Source organism: Drosophila subpulchrella, chromosome 2R (assembly GCF_014743375.2).
Source record: "Drosophila subpulchrella strain 33 F10 #4 breed RU33 chromosome 2R, RU_Dsub_v1.1 Primary Assembly, whole genome shotgun sequence".
NCBI lineage: Eukaryota > Metazoa > Arthropoda > Insecta > Diptera > Drosophilidae > Drosophila > Drosophila subpulchrella.
Genome location: NC_050611.1, coordinates 21,247,126 through 21,262,380, shown reverse-complemented (window position 1 = coordinate 21,262,380; position 15,255 = coordinate 21,247,126). Strand labels below are relative to the sequence as shown.

The 15,255-nt window shown below is 39.4% G+C and overlaps 1 protein-coding gene across 2 annotated transcripts in view; it reads right to left on the bottom strand.

Moving 5' to 3' along the window:
- Positions 1 to 15,255, bottom strand: part of LOC119549356 (protein muscleblind) — a 183,194-nt gene that overhangs the window by 145,128 nt on the left and 22,811 nt on the right. The gene's annotated exons all lie outside the window — the stretch shown is intronic.

Sequence of the window (15,255 nt, the reverse complement as noted above, 5' to 3'; positions counted from 1 at the left end):
CCCACCACCCCCCTGTCAGTTGTCGATCGGGTGTTTGGGGACAGGAAGAGGCTAATGAATGCCGCTGTCAATTAGCAATGGGCGTTGGTAAATCAATTCAATGACGCTGTGGCTCTGTTTAAGCACCATTCTGCAATACAAGGTGTGTGTGTGAAAAGGGTTAAATGCGATTAAATTTAAACTAAAGAAATAAATGAAACCTCCGGACCTTCAACCATATATGGTAAAAGGTTTTTCTGAAGTTCCTTATGTTAAATTATTATAATTACATTTTAAAACATATTATTTGTGAATCTTTTTTAAGCATAAACTGGCATTTTAAGCATTTCTTTAATTGAATATTTTATACAGCTTCAAAAGAATATAATAAATTTAATTTAAAGGAATAGGAAGTCACATAACACAGCAAAATAGTATTACTGTTTTATATATAGTATGTATAATTAACTTTTACTATCAGATACTATTATACTAAAATACAAATCTTTTAAAAATATTGAATTACTTTTTCCGGTGCAAATATTAAGCAACTAATTACACGCTTATTAAACACAACATAAAACCACTTGAATAATTTTTTACTAGTCCATAAAAACAACACTCTTTGAGATCAACAGAAATTAATAATTGAAAGCCAATGAGCCAGCGGAAACAATTACCCATTTTAATCCCAATTTCATTGCATGATGATGGCTCAGTGCTCAGTTGAATAATTTCTTCGAATTTCACATTATTTAATTACCAATAAAATGTGCCAACTGTGCTCTGCCTCTGTGAGCCTTTTAATTGTTTGTTGCCGAAGTCTGAATGCAATTGCGGATTGATTTCGTAACAGGCCGCAGAAACGTGCTCTAAATAAAGCAAAATGCACCGCCGACAGGCAACTTTAAGCACCAACAACTTTCGTTATATGTTGCGTCTTTTTTAGCTTCTCTAGCTGGTTTTTATTTGGTTTCTTTAACTCGACCACTCAATTTCCTTGACGGCTTTTCCTCAAATGATTTAAGCTACGCTTTACTTTTTCTGACTTGAATTCAATATTTTATCTTTGGTTTCTTTTCACATAATAAACGCGCTTTTGGCATAATTGCCGCCGCGGTTCGGGGCAGGGGAAATCGAGTGGAGCGGGTCGATAATTATGATGTTGCATTGTTGCTGTGGTTATCGTCATCGCCTGCCACGATAATACGCCGTTTGCCCCGCCAATCTGGGGCCCCTCGAACCCCCCCCTCTGGTTTTTCCGCGCTTTCGTGTAATATTTGCTCACAATTATTGCGAGACGACGCAGCCACATAGTGGTTAATGTGCCATTGCTGTTGTTGCTCGGCAGTTGCGGTTGCATGTTGCAATAACAATTTAGCTTTCGCTTTCTAGTAAGGTAAGTCTTTTAATACCCCTTGGTTGTTGGCAAAAGGTGGGGTTTTGGTTGGGGGAAATATAAATTTATATAAGAAACATTTATATTTAAAAATATTTATAGCAAAAGTCAACCGTGTTTTTTTTTTGAGAATAAATTAGCAATGTATATTATATTATACATTTATATAATACTATAGAAAATTTATAATTATAAAAAGATACAAAATTAGATTGACTTTTCAGAAAACCATATGATTTTGATGGCTTAAATTGCTTTTTAATAGGTTATACTATAGTTATGTATATCTTTAAATGCTCTAATTTCAATAATGCTTTTAGAATGTCAATTCTTGAATACTATAAATATAGTATTAGATAGAGTGTAATTTTTGGTACCTAAACTATTTAATGGGTATCAGCTTCTTCGGTAGTCCTGTTGCGATTCTCGCGCAGATCGGTTTTAATTGTGACTCATTTGGCGAGGGGCGCGACATGAAAGTCAATGCGCCAGCGGATGCAACATGCAACACGAGTGGGCTGCAAACAGCGGAATACAGTTGCGGTGGGGTTGGGATGGTGTGGGGCGTATGGGGTATCGCTGGACTGGGAGCGATTAGAGCTGGATCTGGTTGGAAGAGTTGTGTGCGACACTCGTACTCGTATGGCCCATTGCCGTTTTCCGCAAGTGCCACACTGCCATTCTATGGCTTCATTTCGCAGCGCTTGCATTTTACGACCATCGATAACTGAGCCCGGTGAAATTTCAACTACTGTTAAAGTTATTGGGAGTGTGTGGAACCAGTCGAGTAAATTGGCTAGAAGTGCGAACATTTTAACTTGGCCTAGCAAATAAATATTTGTTTTAGTTTTATTAAGACAAACCAACGTATTTATGGCTGCTTCCAAATTTAATTTAATAAATAAGTACTTATTCCCAAATATTATTTTAATGTTTTTTAAACCCTAGTGCAAACAAACTTATTTAAGCTGCTAAGTCGTTTATATCTGTACATATATTTTATATCTCTGCCAAAGTTCTTAATTATTCGCCCATTACAACATGCTCTTATCATTATTTTTCACATTTTGATAATTAAATAAGCAGTTTTATTGAAGTGCAGTCAGTGCAGCATATTTCGTTTAATTCAAATCCATTACGCAGTAAAGTTTTTCATTCAAAGTTTTAATAACACGGAAATGCCGGGAGAACCCGAAACCAAACGTAGTCCCCAAAACCCACTTCACGCACCCGAAAAAAAATGAGAGACCCAAAGAAAAACAAATTAGCAAAGGATTAAAAAAGTTTCCTGCCTTCTGCTTTTCCTGCTTTTATTAATTTTTTCCCAGACTCGCTGGGTGAATTCAATTTAAATTTAATTACTTCAAATGCAAACTTTTGACACATATTCGCGGGGCGGGGCAAGTCAAGTAAGTCGACTTATTTGTCTGGCAGTCATTTAGCCGTTTCCCTGATTTAATTGTAAAGTCTACTCAGCAATTGCCCCGCGGTCCTTGGCTAATCAGATCAACATTATTAGCTGGGGCAACAAAGCAATTGCAATCCTTTTTCCGACCCGCTTTCCCTCCCCGCATGAATTTTCCCATTCGGAACCCGTTTTCATAACAATTTGTCGTCTCATTGATGTTTGCCCTGCGCTCAGAGCTGTTCTTGTCTGATATTAATCCGATTGTCTCTGACATAATCTTCCCGGCCGTCTGTAGTTGTGGGTGTTTGCATGCGAGCATGTTTATGAATTGTTTATAATGCCATCGGAGGATAATGTCTCAGCATATTGAAACTTTTGTCATGTTGACTTTGACAAGTCGCCTGTCTATAGTTCTGCCTTGTTAATTTAAAGAAGGATAAGCCGGATTGCTTTAACAACTAAAAACATATCGTAAGTTGTTTAGTTTCAAAATTCTAACAAAATAAATGGATTTTCTAGATAATTTATAAGGATTAACTGCTTTACTTCAATAGCAATATTGTTAATTTGTATTATATATACAAAAAATGTTTACTTAAATTCAATTAAATTAAATACATATATATATTTTTAGGCCTGTCTCTGCCTTGCAAATTTAAAGAAAGATTATTATTAAAGATCATTTCAAATATTGTTTTAAAACATAATATTAAATTCTCACTATGTAGACTAAATAATTTAATTTTGGAAACTTAAAGCTAGTGAATTAAAGGCTGAACCCACGACTTTCCAGACATTTTCGGGATGTGTGAGCATGCCAGAGAGTGACTTTCTGCCGCCGGAAAGGCGGAAAACCCGGGATCGGGGGCAGAAACTTACAGGAAGGACGAAGGACTCGCCGGGGCGGGCCAAAGTAACATGTTGGCATCGTCTAGAAACTTACAAACATGACATTAAATGTTGCCCCTTCGCAGACGCAGGAGCAGGTGAAAGGAGCTAAGGGCCAAGGATGCAGGCTGGAAAAGTTTTGGTGGCGCAGCTGAGGAGATTTCCCGGCGTTGCGTATACGCCACCGTTGCCATTTAAATGCCTGCAGACGCGGCAAACTTCTGCCACCTATGGGAATTTCATTTGTTGTTCATTTTTAAGCAGTTCGCGATTTGAATTTGCCGTGTTTTTTTGTTTTCCCGGCCGCTCCTTTGTTTTATTCGCCGGCAGAAAGGACAAAGAATGCCGCAGTAAATTTACACAATGAAATCTTAAGAGGTCCCCCGGGAAAACGAAGGAAGCAAGAAACTTCAGGGGCAAAACTTTCCCACATGGAGAGGGTAGGCAAACACACCTGAAATACATAAGAACTACTTGGATCTGCACTTGAACAATACCTGGGCATATGTTATGAGGCAGAAGCTCTCGCCATTTGACCGGAAGTTCGACAAAGTTCAAATTGGGGGGAAACCAATGGATGGCCGCTGCTCCTATTCATTCGTTTTTGCAAATAAATGAACCGTATACTAAAACAAACAAATTCAATTGAATCGCTCTCCTGGGCATTACAATTGAATGTGCCAGGGCTTTTCTTTCCCACACACCACACCCAGCCACACACCCACCCGTTGCGAAAGGAAAATCTAATGAAAATGTTCAATTTGCTGCAAACAAACAATGCCACGCAGGAAAATCCAAACAACAACAGACAGCAAGAAAATATAGGGAGGCTGAAAATCTTTTCCACAGAACAACACTCGTTGTTATTTGTTGCACTTGGCTGATTGAAAAATACATGCTCTTTTATTTTCCCCATTTTCCAGTTAGTCGTTCAAGGACAAACGGCAGGAAACAATTTTGTAACAAATGCGATTTTTCAGTAAAATTAGAACTAAGCTTGATCCAAGCTTTAGAACAGCCTTTGTTAAGTGGCATACTTTCCGTTTCAATGGGTTTAAATATGTGCAAATTGTGGTTACCCATAATTTAAATACTAAATTAGACACATTTTTATTAGCTATGACTTTGAAGTATTTCTAAAAATGTTTCGCAATACTTTCAATTTTGTATTTAAATTTGAATTTGTGAATTAAGAGATTATCTTATAATTTGTGTTTTTAGTAAAAGTCAAAGTCAAGTATCAATGGTGATTATTTTCAATTTTGCATATAAATCATCATCATCAAGGGATTATCTTCTGCTTAAGAAAATAACACTGATTAACAATATTTAATTAGCTGATAATTTGATTTATTTGTTTATACCGTGTTTCACACATCCTTACAGGCCCAATAAAATTTACAAATGAGATAACAAATTAGTAAATCAGCTTAAATTTAAGCCAATGGCTTACACAAGTTTTTGCTTGATTTATTAAGTCACTTGTTTTTAATAAAAAAGTTAATTTAAGACAGGTTATTAAATTAGTGGCCATTTCCTTTAGGATTGAGCACTTGTTAAGCCAACTAACCACTTATCTTTCACTTTTCTTCAGTTCCAAATTACAAGTTTATTCGCCATCTATCAGTTTAATGGGCGTGGCTAGCGCCTCTTAACCCCTGACCCCAAACAATCGCCCCACCTGATTTTCCGTGCCAAGATTTAGGTGCCCTATGTTAACGCGTTTCTTTTGACTTCGCGTCGTTAAAAGTTTTATGTCTTTCGGTCATTTCGGCCATTAGGTGTGTCTGCATTTCCCCCTTCTGCGGGGCATCATTGAATTAATTTTAAAATGTGGCATGTTGTGTGTGCGCTGGCTGTTGCAACTCCAAGGCGTTCATTCGTTCAGCTTAATTGATGGGCGCCATAAAAAAATTCACGACAAACGACTGGCGAAAAACTCACTCACTCACTCCGAGTTTTGGCCATATATCAACCGACCCACGACTGCAAATGAACTGCAATTATCAAGGAGCAGCCACGAGGAAGCCGCACAGAAAAACAACAAGCGAGTGGAAAACAGTTTTTCCAGCTTTTCGGCTCCGTTGTTTACGTTTTGTCCGCAATGCAAATCATCATTAAATAAATTACTCATAATTATCGCCAGAAAGCGCCGCTGAAAAGTCTGTCTTTTCCTCTATTTTTTGGTGGAATTTCGCGCTGGCCATTTGTCTAACCCGAGTCAAATTTTGACTAATTTCGATTGGGGCCCGCAGCTACGTCGCTTTTCCTTCTGTGGGTTTTCCCCGCTTTTCCGCCAGCCAAGTGGGCGGCATTAAGTCGTGTAATTTTCTGTCAAATTTCATATGATTTTTGGCATGATAAAATGACTGAGCTGGTCTGGTCTTTCTTTTGGCTGTGGCATTTGCTTCCTGGTCCTGGCCACTCAACTCCAACTCCAGCTGGACAGCTGTCCATCGTTGGCACTGCGTTTTCTTGGCCAGAAAATGTGAAAAAAGTGGAAAAAGATTGCCTTCAAAATTGGCAGGCACTCACTGAAGTTTCATTGTTTCGTGGGCTGTAAATATTTGTGGGCGTCTTTTCTAATCAAGGCAATGAATGAAGAAAACCTTGCACAATAGCCAGGAAAATGGGTTTTCTTTTTTCGCAAAAGGCCCAACGAACTTTGATTGCAGATGAAGCTGCAGGTGCATAAATAAAAAGTTAGGTAATAACTTATGGATGTGGAATTGCATTCAATGTTTTTAAAAAAGGATTTATATTCTCCAGAGATGATTAATATATCCTCATTGGCATTTCAATGGACACCGGATCAAAGTGCAGAAATTGGCAACCTAGTTTTTTCACTTGACTGACTTGGATCCCCATTTCCCCCCTTAAGACCACCCATTTTCCCATTTTCCATTGCAATTTTCGCACTCAAGTGGAGAGTAATTTGCGGTCGTCTTTGGTAACAGGGATTGGCTTCGCTTTTCGCATTTTGTTTTCGCTTTTGCCGGCCAATCGGATAGTTGGACAAGTCCATTTCAGAGACCAAAAACTGAATGATTGTGAGTCTGAGTGATAGTTCATCGTTGGTTTTGTGGCCAGTTGGGTGGCTCCAGGGGGGCTTTAGAGGGGGATTATAGAGATAGCCGCAACGCACATGAGTGTGATATAATGATTGTCGAACATGCGGTGAGCATTTGTTATAAAATCTGCAAGTTGCAACATCTTGTTTACACTGAGCAGCAGTTATTAAAAGCGAAATATTTATTTGAGCATCTTATTCAGGTATACAATTAATATTTGTAGCAGATAATAGTGTGTGTATAAATATAATTGATTGTAATTTGCAAATATATCTTAGACCCTTTTTTGTGGTTTTGGCTTTTTAGCATTTTACCAAGCTCCGAAATATAGCATTTTCATTTCCCATTAAACAACGACAAACGTTTCTTAAACAAACAATATTATGGTGTGGTAATTTATGAAGTTGGTGCAACTAAAAATTATTCAAGTGATAGAAACTGTATTTATTGAATTCACACCTAAGGATCAAAGGTAGCTTCTGAAAGATACATTTATTTTTCAAAAAATCACTCTTTAAATCTAGTTATTAAATTAAGGGAAATTTGTGTTTAATCACAGTTAGCTTTAATTTAAGTGGTTACAGCTTTCTCAATCCTAAATTTTATCTTACGAATTTTTTCTAATAATTTTCGCATTTTTCCAACCGCAAACTTGGGCGCTGAGTGTCGCTTAGCTCCCCACGCTCTCGGTTATTCGAAAACCTTTCATTAACAAGACCAAATTATGAATGTCGCTCTGTCACAGTGCGATGACGATGACGATGACTATGGCGATGGCGACAACTGTCAAAACAGGCTGAGTGTTGATGGCCGGGCTTCGCTGGGGGGATTTGCCTTATATAATGCACTGGCAGTGAGCGCAAATGATTTACACAAATTATTTTGCAATGTGCGTTGGCCATTCGCTGGTTAAAGCCACGGCTGTCCGGGCCATCAGAAGCCCCTTCCCCGGGAAAGAGACCTCCCCTCCCCCTCCACCGATGCCGCCTGTCGCCGTGAGCCGTAAGTCAAACAAATCAGTCGTGCCAGAAGATTAATGGCGGCATTATTGTGTCGCCTGCACAGTCATCCTCATCGGCATTCGCATTCCCGTTCGCCTGGGCTTCGGCCTTCGGTCTCCAGTTTTCAGTTTTCAGTTTTCCGCTCCCAGATCCCTGCTCCCAACGAGCGGCGACCAACGACCAACGACCAGCTACCATCATCATTGGCAACTTCATCATGCGGCTGGTCATCGCATTTTCCGGGGGCGGATGGGGCGGAGGCGGTGCAGGGGCCACCACCAGTGGGTGGTGGTGCACACATCCCACTCTACACGCGTCGTCACTCACGTTGTGCCCTTAGGGTCCTGCCACCCATAGAGGTCGCAGCGTGACACGAGAAGGGACTTTCTTATCGGGATACTCAATTTTAACAGTTCCAATGAAATGTTTTTTAAGAACTTAAACGGCAATCGTTTTTATTTGAATCCTTTATTTCTCAATATCATGTTAGGATTTAATAAACGACATTATCTAGTTAAAACTTCGGCTTGTTAAACATTCATCTCATTGAAAAAACGGATGAAATGTGAACTTTATCTGAGGGATAACAAAGAATAACCTCAAAATAAATTTAGAAATAGTCCTTAAGAGTTGAATGTAAGAATTTACAAATAGTTTAATTACATATTAAAGATTCTAGAGATCAGTTTGAGGGAGTTAAGAGTTGTTACTTTTTCAGTCTGGTAAAATATGGAACCACTTACTAAGATGTTATGGTTTCAAAAATATAAAATAACTAAAGAAATATCTTCCTTATTTAAAAGTGCTACCAATTCCTAAGTCTTATGTGAAATACTCAAAAGGTTTCATGTGATTCAAAAAATATTCCGGTTTTCTAAAGCAAACACGTGACTTCTCTATGCCGGTAAAATCCCCTCCCCTACTCAAATTCCCCACTCTAGTTGGGTGCAAAAATGTTGCATGCGATTTTTCTTGCAGTAAATAATTTTTCATGCCAGCTGTCCATGTTATGTCTGTCTGGCTTTTTCTGCCGGCCAGGCTCTTTCCCTTTCGCCGGCTGAAAGGCTGTCCTTCTGGCCGTCCGTCCGCCTGTCGTATTATAGCCCATTGATCAGTTTGTTTTACTAGCTCCTGGCTGCTGGGCATCGGCATCGGCATCGGCATCAGGTCCCATCTTCTGGCTCTGTGTACTCTTTGGATTATGAACTCTTTAAACTCCATTGAATGGGATGCAAATGCAGACGCAGAGGCAGATGTCGGTGTCTGTGGGCCAGTGGAGGGCGGGGCAAGACGAGAGGTGGCAGGCTTTGTGGTCAAAACCGGTCTGTTACTCGGTTGATTATGACGGATGTGGTTTGGCAGCAATCCGTTTTCAAGTTCTGCCCAAAACGAATTCCAATCGATGGCCAAAGAATGTGTTAAAGGCTCAAGGATCCATTTAGCAACGATTTAAGAAGAGGTTTTCCACAACGGGCTGGATGATGGGATACTTCAAGCTTTGAGAACAAAAAATTTGATAAATATTTTAAAATATTCCTGGGTACCTCATAAATATGTAAACTTTCGGCCAGTAGTTGTGACTTGACAGCCTTTTAAATGGGTTCTTAAAATAATATTTTATTATTTATTGTTTTGTTAATAAATACAATTGATTTATTACAATATTTTGTATTACAATATTTATTTTAGAAAGCCCTTATCAGTCAAAACTAAGCATCAACGCACATCGAACTCCACTTGAGACTAGTACACACATAAATCTTTGGGTTTTTAAACTAATACAAAAGAGCCTGAGTAATTGAATGTATTAAATAAAATATTTTAAAGATGAAATCCGATGCTTCTGTTGAGGAAAAAGGTAAAATCAGAAAGGCAATGCCGAACTTTGAAGCCGAAGCTCCTTTCCCCCTCCATTCCAATTGATTTCAAGCCGGGCTTTGTCCCCATTTGGTTGTTCTTTATGCAAGAGTCGAGGCCCTAGGCTCCTGCAAATTTGTTTAGTTTATTGAGCCTGGCCCAAAAAGCGGAATGGGAAAAGGGCTGAGACTGAGCCTGAGACCACCGACTACCGACCACCGAAATGGCTGCCTGACAACTAGATGGCATTGTCCTGGGAGTCCCAGGACAGCCAGGTCCTGGCTGCAGTGCTGCAAAAGTTTTCGCAACGGGAAGAACATTTAATTAAATTCCTTTGCACCTTTAGTGCTGCGCTAAAAATTCCACAGCTCCTCCGTCCTCCCTCCAGGGCGGCAATAACAAATTAATCTCTGCGGGTTCGGGTTGAGGTTGGGGTTCTCCGGGTGTTTGCGACCCCCTCGTAAGCCCTACAAATGAGGCATTTGATTTTAAAACTAGCCAAAGTTTCCGCGACAAAACGGTGCCTCGTTTTATGTCGTCTACTGTCGCTTTTATGGCCTGCGGCTCCGTTCAATCAAGGGCTGAATTATGTTGACATGGCACGCACAGTCGGGCAAACGTATATACGGGAATACAGTCCCTATATAGCACACTTTTGGGCCAACGAGGCGACCGAACCGACCGACAAAGTTTTCAATTTACGTTTTTAGGGCTTGCCCGCAATTCTGCTGGCGCTGGCACTTCGTCTTCAATTTCGCAAATGCGCCTCAACGTCTGGCCACGTAACCGGAAGGAAATGCACAACAGAGCTTTTCTTATTAGCATGTGTGGGCGGCGAAAGGCGGAGAAAGGGGGAAGAAGGGGGAAATTAAAGGTTTCCAGGAAAGAAGCTTTCGTTGGCCCGGCTGTTTAATCGATAACTTTCTGCACGGCTCTTCTGCTGCAAATTGGTTGGCATTTTATGGCCCAGCTGTAAAGCGATTTCTGTCACGGGATTTTCCTATGCAAATGCGGCAGGTGCTACGGCTAGTCTATTCTCGGAACAAACTTAGGTTACATTTTGACAGCCGTTAAAAAATTTTAATGTAGAACATTAGAGAATTCAATCCAAATTCATGGAGGTATCCACTTCTTAATCGGGTTCCTATACCTTAATACTTAAATCCAGAAGTTCAGTTTTGGGATCCCATACTGAATGCCATTGAAAATACGGACAAATCAAGCATGAAAATGGGTTAAGATTTCGATATCCATAAAAAAGAAAGATTTAAATGTAGAATGTAAGAGAATTTAACTACAAATTCATAAAGGTATCATACATTCAAATCGGGCTTATATAACTCAAGATATGAAATCCAAAAGTGCAGTTTTGGGCTCCCATTCTGAATGCCATTGAAAATACGGAAAAATCGAACATGAAAATGGGTTAAAATTTCGACACCCACAAATTAGAAAGATTTAAATGTAGAATGTAAGAGAATTTAACCACAAATTCATAAAGGTATCCCACATTCAAATCGGGCTTATACAACTCAAGATATGAACTCCAGAAGTGCAGTTTCGGGCTCCCATTCTGAATGCCATTGAAAATACGGAAAAATCGAACATGAAAATGGGTTAAAATTGCGACCCCCATAAAAATGAAAGATTTAAATGTAGAATGTAAGAGTACTTAAGCACAAATTCCTAAAGGTATCCCACTTCCAAATCGGGCTTATATAACTCAAGATATGAAATCCAGAAGTGCAGTTTTGGGCTCCCATTCTGAATGCCATTGAAAATACGGAAAAATCGAACATGAAAATGGGTTAAAATTGCGACCCCCATAAATAAGAAAGATTTAAATGTAGAATGTAAGAGAATTTAACCACAAATCCATAAAGGTATCCCACTTCCAAATCGGGCTTATATAACTCAAGATATGAAATCCAGAAGGGCAGTTTTGGGCTCCCATTCTGAATGCCATTGAAAATTCGGAAAAATCGAACATGAAAATGGGTTAAAATTTCGACCTCCACAAATTAGAAAGATTTCAATGTAGAATGTAAGAGAATTTATCCACAAATTCATAAAGGTATCCCACTTCCAAATCGGGCTTATATAACTCAAGATATGAAATCCAGAAGGGCAGTTTTGGGCTCCCATTCTGAAACGGAAAAATCGAACAAGAAAATGGGTTAAAGTTTCGACCCCCATAAATAAGAAAGATTTAAATTTAGATTGATAGAGAATTTAAACACAATTTCATAAAGGTATCCCACTTCCAAATCGGGCCTATATAACTCAAGATATGAAATCAAGAAGTGCAGTTTTTCGAAAATGTGTTAAAATTTGAACTCTTGTCTTAAATTTTTAATTCCTAGTGAGTTAGTTATTTCCAAAAAAATATTTCTTAGGTTTTAAAGTATTTATTTTCATCGTCAAATTATTTTTAGTACGGTATATATCTTCAACTTTACTTAAAATATTTTTTTGTTCTAATATTTTAACTTTGGGCTTTGGAATAGGCTATAAAAACTTTATAATGAAAAACGATCTATACTGTGCACTACTCTAGAGTTATTAACTTCAGATTTGTTTCCATGTTCCTCGGGATATTTTCGCTTCCCTCCTAAATGGGATTACGGGGATTAATCTCTATAGACAGCAGAGTGGTAAACCGTAAACCGATCTGCTGCGACAGCCAAGAGCCAGTGGAAAAAACGTGGAGGAATCAAACTCGAATCAATTGGCGAAAGCCAAAGGGCAAAAAATTGGGAGCAAGTGCGTGAGAGAGACGTCGACAGGCAGCCACTTTTCAATTTCTTTGCACGCACACCATCCATCGGGCCCAGTCGAATTTTCCGCCCCCAACTGCTGGAATTACCCCCTACTACCACCCAAAAACACCCACCCACCCACGGGCGATGTCCTTGCCCAGAGCAACGCTTGACGCTTGTCCTTTAAGCCACTTGCCGTCTTTTGTCCTTTGGGGCAATCAATCCGTGTTAATGGCTCTGCAGCTAAATCAAAAAGATTGCCACAGCATAAAAAGGGCAGAAGACGGGAAAACAGCGAAGAAACCCCCAAGCCGAATGAAAAAAGAAAACCAAACTGAAAACTTAGCACAAATATTTTCCCACTCGAGTTTGGCCAAATCTTTGCCAAAGATGGCGCAACTTAAAATGTTGTAATCCCATTTGTTGTTGCGCTGCATGTGGCCTGCTCCAGCTATTTAATTATGTAGTATCCTTCGGGCCAAACTTTGCAGAATCGAAGGAACGAAACGAACAAGTTAACACACACTCACGCACCCAAAGTTTACAAAGCCAAGAAGGCCCAGACCAGATGATGCTGGTTTTTGGATGGAGGGACGGGGCCAGGGGCAATTGCAATTTGTATGCCCGTCAAATGCGGATCGTTATTGCGAAATTTAGAACTGCTCGAAATAATTCCAGCAAATTTTCGTGCAAACGAGCCAGACGCCGTTACTCCACCAACAACCAGCCAAGACACAAAACTGCAGCCCAAGTGCGCACCCCACAAATGCGTCTAATTGGATTTAAGCCAGGGAGCTGGGTAAAATGTATTTGCAGTATAACAATTATATATATGGGCATTTTCAGGCTAACAGACGCGACATTTTATCAAGAAATCAACAGTTTGTAATATTTTGTAGCAGAGTTTAGACGCTGTTTAAAAACTGTGAACAAATAAGGATCATTATTTGATATAATATCTATAGAGTGTACTTTAAAAAACATTCTCTTCACCTGAAAAAGTACTAATACATAGATGTAATATTTTATGGTACATCTTTTTTAATAACTTAAACATTAATTATAGTTATTAGATTTACATTTTTATTAACTGTATGTTTTAGAAACGTCATTTCATTAATTTTTTTTTTAAATATAGGTATAATTTGAGATGAATTTGAAGATGAATTTATAACTAAACTAAACCTAATACCAAAATGTAACATTATAACTATTATAAGGTTAAACTTTGTAGCACTAAGAATATGATAATAAAAAAACAAGAACACTAACTTAAAGATCCTCAAACTAGGTTAATCGAACTACACTTTGGTCGCCTGATCGATAAGGTTAAACTTTGATGCACTAGGAATATTAAATAAATATAATGACTTGTGGAATCTTTAGATCCTTAAAGTGGGTCTATCGACCTACACTTTGGTCGCCTGATCGATTCCGAACTCTACCTGCCTGTGAGAACACCTGCCTACCTGCCCTTTTTTGCGCCCACCCATTAACACCCCGCACGTTCTTCGACCGGGCACGTGCATTAAAAACTTTTAGCGCCAAAGTTGTCCGGCAAAATTTGGAGTAAGGTCCTGGGTCCGAGGGCGAACATATAGGATCCGAGGAGAGCTGAACTGAACTGAACTGAATTGAACCGAACCGACGGCCAACTAAACCAAGGCAAACTGTGTTTTTGAACCGGTGCGAGCCGGAAGTGGTAATAAAGAGTGGGGGAGGGGTAGGGGAGGTGGTGGAGAAAGTGCGGGAGAAAGGGGCAAAGAGAGGGGAAGAGAGTCGATAGGCAGCCGCTTGCCATGGACAAGCTGACGTAGTTTAATTATGTAGAAATCGAGATACGCACTTTTGCAGCCGACACCGGCGAACGAAGCTAGGATCTGGCATGTCCCCCTCTCTCTCACACCGCCCTCCTCCATCTCTTTCGCTCTGTTTGCGTGTGCGGCGTGATGCTATCGACACGCCCACTTTGCGACACCCACACTCATAACCGACGTACGCAAATTTGTGAGCTCCATACCCTATACGAGGAGTTTTTGAAATTGTAAGATGCTTTCGTCCAAAGGTGAGATATCTTATACTTTATGACCATAAGTTAAGATATATATAGGAACCCTATAACTAAGAATTTCTAAAATTTTAACGTGATTGGAGGAGATTAAGTTTTTTTTCTACCCTTAAAGATGAGAAAACTTAACTTAATGTTCACTGCTTTTTTGTTTTAAAAATATTTTAAAGGAATAGAGTTTATTATTTCGATTAATACCATGAATTAGTAAATACAAATGTGGCTACCATTTTTATAAGGTAAAGGTTCCCGAATTGGTTCGGTTCTAAACATCTTAGCTTTATAATATCCCTGGTTAATTAGCTTATAGATAAAAAAAGGTTTAGAAAGATTTGTTAGAAAGTTTTTCAAAACATCTTCAGATCATCGAAATAGGGTATGTGCAACTTCGTAGTTCATCCCACCATTCCTAATGATATAAAGTGTGGGGGAAGAAGCGGAGTCCGTTGCAGGAGCGACTGGGATACTGTTACCTCGTATACGATTATAAATTCTGTTGCATGTCAGTGGTTTTCAAAGTTGGAGCGATTCATGGCTTCGGTTCGCTCCGAGTCTGGCTCGGTCTGCTCTGCCAAAGGCTGGCAGGTGAAAATAATGGTGTGGAATTGCATTAGGCTGCAGCTACTTTCGCATTTGCAGGATGGATGTGGATGCGAGAAATTTCCCTAGACCAAACACTTAAAGGTGGAAGGTCTGGAAGGTAAAAAAATGCAACGCTCATCCGGGGGGCCGAGCATAAATTTTAATAAAAAGAACAGAAGCCAAGTCAGTGAAAGCTGTGCCGGGTTCTTTTTGTTACCTTTCTCCGTAAGCGTTTCCATTACT